This window comes from Muscardinus avellanarius, assembly GCF_963383645.1.
Source record: "Muscardinus avellanarius genome assembly, chromosome: 7".
Classification (NCBI taxonomy): domain Eukaryota; kingdom Metazoa; phylum Chordata; class Mammalia; order Rodentia; family Gliridae; genus Muscardinus; species Muscardinus avellanarius.
Genome location: NC_137793.1, coordinates 116916036 through 116922035, shown reverse-complemented (window position 1 = coordinate 116922035; position 6000 = coordinate 116916036).

Below are 6000 nucleotides of genomic sequence, written 5' to 3'. Positions count from 1 at the left end.
CCGGTCTTGATTAATAAGGGTCTACACTTGAACATGTGTAAAATTATGAATAAGACATGGTTAACCTGGACAACCATTGGTGGGGGGGGGAGGGAAAATGGGGGCGGGGGGGAGAGGGCACCAAATATAGTGTAAATGTATACTATTTATGTTCAATAAAAAATTGTTATAATAAAAAAAATAAAAAAAGCCTTTATGAAAATAAAAAAAACTCAACTCTTCTTTTTAACACAAATTAAAGGGTTAAAGCTGGATCATTAAATCACTCATTTTCTCTGCCTAAGGAGTAGAATTCTCATCAAGGATTCTTCTAGAATTCTTTAGAAGGTAAGTTCTTATCTAGCAGGTTTGCAAGAGCAGAAGAGGTTGCTATCTTCAGATCTCTCCTTTGGGGTCTTCAGCCCTTAAACAAAGCAAGAAAAAGGCATAATAAAACAGAAGGAAATATCCTAGATGGCAAGGGGGCATCAATCACTGTCATTAGCTCCCTCAGGAGAAGCAGTCTTCTGTTAAAGCAAGCAAGAGACTATAAGTCCTTAAGCCAATGGTTTTTAGACTCAGAATAGATCCCCACATATGCCAACTGTGAATCCTCTAAAAATAAAATCTGGAAGCCTCCACTAGAGACTCACGTCTACTCTCCGGTCCCTTCTGGAGTGTGGGGAATGACACTCACTGGGCCACACTGTCCTGGATCCACAGCGCTTTAGAAAATTCATCCGAAATTAGAAGAACAGGGACCCTTCACTGCTAAATAAGAATTACTAGGATCTGGATGTGGGACCATCAATTCCCAATCATACTTCTCTATGAATTCTGCCAGCAACCCACCCTTGAAGGTAGGTGGTCAAGTTTACTAGACAGAAGTCTGTCATACTCTACTACCCTTAGGAATCCCAGGCCAGAAAAGGTAAGATTCCAGTGATTCTTCTTAAATACTTCAAAAATTAAGTTCATGGGTCCATGAAAACACATCGAATGTTTCCTTAGAAATCTGTGGGTGCAGGACAAGACTACAAGGTATCTGGCTCAAGGTCTCAGGCCACTGAAAGAGGATGCCTACAGCCCCAAAAAATCACAGCCTTTGAGCATGAAACAGAACTTAATGATCGATTCCTCCTAACATGAGACAGAGCTAGGGCACAGTACAAACACCTCAAGAGCGGCCCTCGCTGCAAGCCTTCTGGGGAGCAGCACGGCACCTCCAGAGAAAAGATAGATTAAAACCCGCCTGCAATGGTGGTGGCCTTGTAAGTGTGTCTCAAGCCCGAACAAAACTCCAACTTTTCCCATCAGCCCCTCTCACAAAGAGGTGGAAAGTCAGTCCTCTGCCATTGGCAGATATGGGGAGGGGTGGGTGAGTCTCCATCCCCATGACTAGGAGTGGGACAGGCTGCCCCAGAGTAAGGGAGGTGGGGATGGAGAGAGGTATCACGTTGAAACCACTGTGTGCTCATCCTCCAAGAACCCAAAGAAGACCAGTAGATGAAAAGATCTCCTAGTCCTCCACGAACAACCAGAAGGCCAGCAGAGTATGACCAGAATGTCACACCTAGGATTGGAAAAGCATATCAGCTTTAGATTGGGTCCTAACCTCCTGGTTCTTGAAAAATTCTTGGGATGGCTATTCTATTAAGAAATACACTACAGTTCTCTGCAGCAGGGATTTATTCTCAAAGTTGGGGTAGTGAAGTTTGTCTTGAGGGAGAAGATAATAGGATCTTAAAAGTCTTCCCGCCACAAGGTGGGTTGTAAATTCCAGGGACCTAGGTTTTTAGGTGCACATGCTGGGACTGAAACCTTGAAAAGAACGAGAGGGGCTGGGATATGGGACCTTCCACCGTGTGCACAGCACCTTCAACAGCCTGACTGGCAGTGAAGAAGCCAGGTGGGACGTGGGGATATCCACCAGCTACAGAGAGCCAGAGAAGGCAGTATCTCCCATGGTGCCCTGCTGCCTGAGGCCTCTCAGGCTGGGGAAGTCATGCCCCCCTGGCCCTGCACATGCTCCTCTGGGCTCAGCTGATGCCTGTTCAGCAATTCCTGATGACTAGACTCAAATGCCAGTTCCCTGCACATGGAGGGAAGACAGGAGACACCCCGGGTAGTGCAGCAGGTCCATCTGCACAGCCCTGGCCCCTGTCACAATACAGAAGCTCTGGGCCTCGCTCTCTCCTCATTCCCTGCTGATATTATCTGGTCTCATCATTTCAGTGATGTCACACTGAGTGGTGAAGATTACACTCTCTGACAAGACACAGCAAAACTGTACAGTAGTTTATGCAAGAGTCTTTCTGTCCACTACAGAAAGACTCAGGGCTGTGGACTCTCCATACAATTCCTAGGGGTGGTCTGCTTGGTTAAGAGTCATTTGAGTCCAAGAATGGTGTGAAATAAAATGCAAATCATTCCCACTCCCCTCCATAAGGTAAATAATGCATGTAGATTTTAGGGCTGCTGAGTTACTAAGTGGTGGGCTTCTGCTCATAGGTCGGCTTGGTACACTGAGTAGTTAGGAAGGGAGCCAGCTGAGGCTGGGATATTTCCAGAAGAGTACATGTGAAGTCACAAGGATTCTGACAGCCCAGGAAAGGCTGGGGAACATCTACCAGGGCATCCTTGGATGCCGACAGCCCAGGGACAACCTAGGGTACCTCTACCAGGTCATCCATGGATGCCGACAACCCAGGGACAGCCTAGGGTACCTCTAACAGATCATCTATGGATGCTGATAGCCCCGGCAAGGCTGGGGAACATCTACCAGGTCATCCATGGATGCCGACAATCCAGGGACAGGCTGAGGCACCTCTACCAGGTCATCCATGGATGTCAACAGCCCAGGCAAGGCTGGGAGCACCTCGACCAAGTCATCCTTAGATGTTGACAGCCCAGGAACAGGCTGGCATGCCTCTACTGGATCCTCATCCATGGATCCCAACAGCCCAGATAAGGCTGGGGCACTTCTACCAGGTCATCCATGGATACTGACAGCCTAGGCAAAGCTGGGACACCTCTACCAGGTCATCCATGGATGCCAACAGCCCAGCAAAGGCTAGGGCACATCTACCTGGTTATCATTGGACCGACAGCCTGGGCAAGGCTGGGGCACCTCTACCAGGTCATCCTCAGATGCCAACAGTCTAGGCACAGGCTAGGGCACCTCTACGAAGTACATTCATGCAGTGAGATGTCATTAGAGCAAAAGGTAGCATGAGTTGGGTTCTCTGGCAAGAACAAGAAAAAAAAAGACATATCTGTGTTTGGTGGAACAGCTTTGGAGAAGGTTGAAATCAGATACACCCTCTAGAATAGCATTGGAAGCAGTGCACTACACCCGACTGTAGGCAGAGCCACTGAGCAACGCATGACCTGTGCCGTGTGGATGGCCCTATGTGAAGGGGTAGAGGGCAGCCTATTGTGCAAGCCTCATCCACTCTAGTGCAGACTCCTTCTCTAACTACGTGTCATGCATATTTACAACAGCATCGTCTCCCACAGCATATTGACTCCTGAGCATAGATGGAGTAGGTCCAGTGGACATGGCTACAGGTGGCATAACTGTCCTTCTGCCCTGACCACTGGGCAGTACCAAGTGCGTGGGACATGGATGGCACAGTGGCAATGGGCCGGGCCTCACACCATCTTTCCTAGCAAGGGTTAGCCACACTGCCACTGCTGAATGTGGAGGCAATGGTGTCCATACTGGGTTTCAGTGACCAGGCACCGACATCACAATACATGCTGTCCAGGAGCAAACACAAACATACGTTGTGTTGTGGTAACTTTTCTGCCATGAAGCATCAGAGTTGATGGAAAGAAAGATGGTTTCAATAGACCCTGTTGGCAAGTCTGCCTGGGCTGGCTGGACCAAAGTCCCAGGAGAAGCATCAATAAATTCAACTACCTGCATGGATGGCAAGCCTCTGCTGCCAGGATGACACTCGGACAGAGATCCAAGCCTTTTCACACATGACAAGTATTAACCCAGGGGAGGGGATGATTGTGGGGGCTCAAGGGCTCATTCCTCAGATTGGCCTGGTATTTATGGCCATAGGGTGAGGTCGCTCCCGCCCTTATACTTTGATCTCCACTGATCTTGCTGGACTCCATACCTATGATCACAGCTTATACTCAAGAGGAAGAAGGAAATGTCCTCGAAGTGCTACAGATAGGCTCTTGGCTAGAAATGTGGCTTTATCATCAGTTTGGGGAACTACACGTGTCCCCATCCTCTTGACAAACACACGTAGTTCTCCATCACACGGACCCAGCAACAGCTGTTTCACCATGACACCTCAGGACACTTATTTTTATACGTCTTATAACATTATTGTATACTATAAGATTTGTTCTTTTTATACTTTTACAGATACATTATAGACTCACATCATAATGAATTTCATAGTGATAATGACATCCATGCACACAGCACTTGGCGAGTTTTTCCTCAGCTCCCTCCCCACTCCTCCTCCCTTTACCCATTTTTTTGTTAATTGTCAATAATTCTTAGTTGTACACTGCAGTGCTTGAGTTTGGGGACATCAGGAGATGAATAAAAATCACCAAGGATGTGGGCTCCTCTCATGAAGAGGGATTACTTGCTCCTCAGGTGTTTGCAAGATGGTATCAGGTTGGGTGGGATTATGATGTTTTATTACCTGGAGAATAATTATGGCTTAGAGAGTCAGGCATAGGTGCCAAGCTGACAAGATGTGGATTTGTGATGTGTGGTTTTAGATGTCAGCTTGATAGGATTAATTCATATGCAGATACGTGGCAAGGCATTAATTACCCTCAACATTTAATGCATGGGGCACCCCTTCCTCTTCTGCAGGAAAAGAACCATAGGTGGTTTGAGTATCAGGCCTCCCAGGTGTGCAAGGTGTGTCTGGAAAGGTGTTTCCAGAGGAGACTTGCCTGTACTCAGGGGACAGGGTGGGGAAGATCCACCCTCAGTGTGGGTAAGCTCCTTCCAAAGGACTAGAGAATATAAATAGAACAAAAAGCAGAGGCAAGGAGTTTTCTCTCTGCGTCCAAGAGCAGGGGCACTCTCCTGTCCTTGGACCTCAGAACTCAGGCTTTCCAGCTTCAGACTCCAGGACTCGCACCAGAAATCCCGTGTTCTCAGGCCTTTAGCTCCAGACAGTTGCACCACCAGCTTCTTGGTGCTGAAGCCTCTGCACCTGGACGGAGCCACATAGCCAACATCCCAGGGTCTTGGGCTTGTACACAGCCTGCCGTGGGTCTTCTTGAGCTTCACATCAGGTGAGCCAGTTTCTCTACCCAAGCCCTCTCAGAGATCTGAGTCTCTGTGCATACTCATTTCCTGCTGAGTGCCTCTCTCTGGGGAACCCAACTAAGCATGAGGCCGTGGACGCATCGCTTTGGAAATGAGGGTGGTGCTCTGCCTTGGAGATTCTGAAAAGACTGGTGGAAAGTATTTCTCTTGCTCCCACAGCCACCAACGTAAGACCTCCAAAAACCTCATCTCAATTTACCAAAGGGAGAAGAGAAATTGTAGTTCAATGTTTCTGTTCTTTTTCCTGGATTAGTGCTAAGGTATACTCCATCTGAGTTTTTGGATAGAAATGTAGTAATGTCCGGGAAAGGTCAGCTCGCATTTTTTACCTGAAGACTGAACACAACATTTCTATGCACATTTCTGACAACCCTGAGTAACAACTTATGTTGTAGTCACCTTCATTATATAAATAACTATCCTGAAGTCAATTTTTAAATATATGAAAAGTCTAGAATTCTTCTATTTAGAGAAGTCTTTAATCATATGGAAAGTCTTGCAAATTTTGTTTTCTTTAAAAGAGGCAAATATTTTATAATTCTAATAAAATGACTAAAGATCTGATTGTTAAGTGTATGTCTTGTCTTACACTTTTAATCATCTCTATATCACTTATAATACTTAATACACTCAAAATTCTAAGTAAATAGTTACACAGTGCTGGTGTTGTTGTTGTTGTTCTTTGGGGGTTTTGTTTTGGT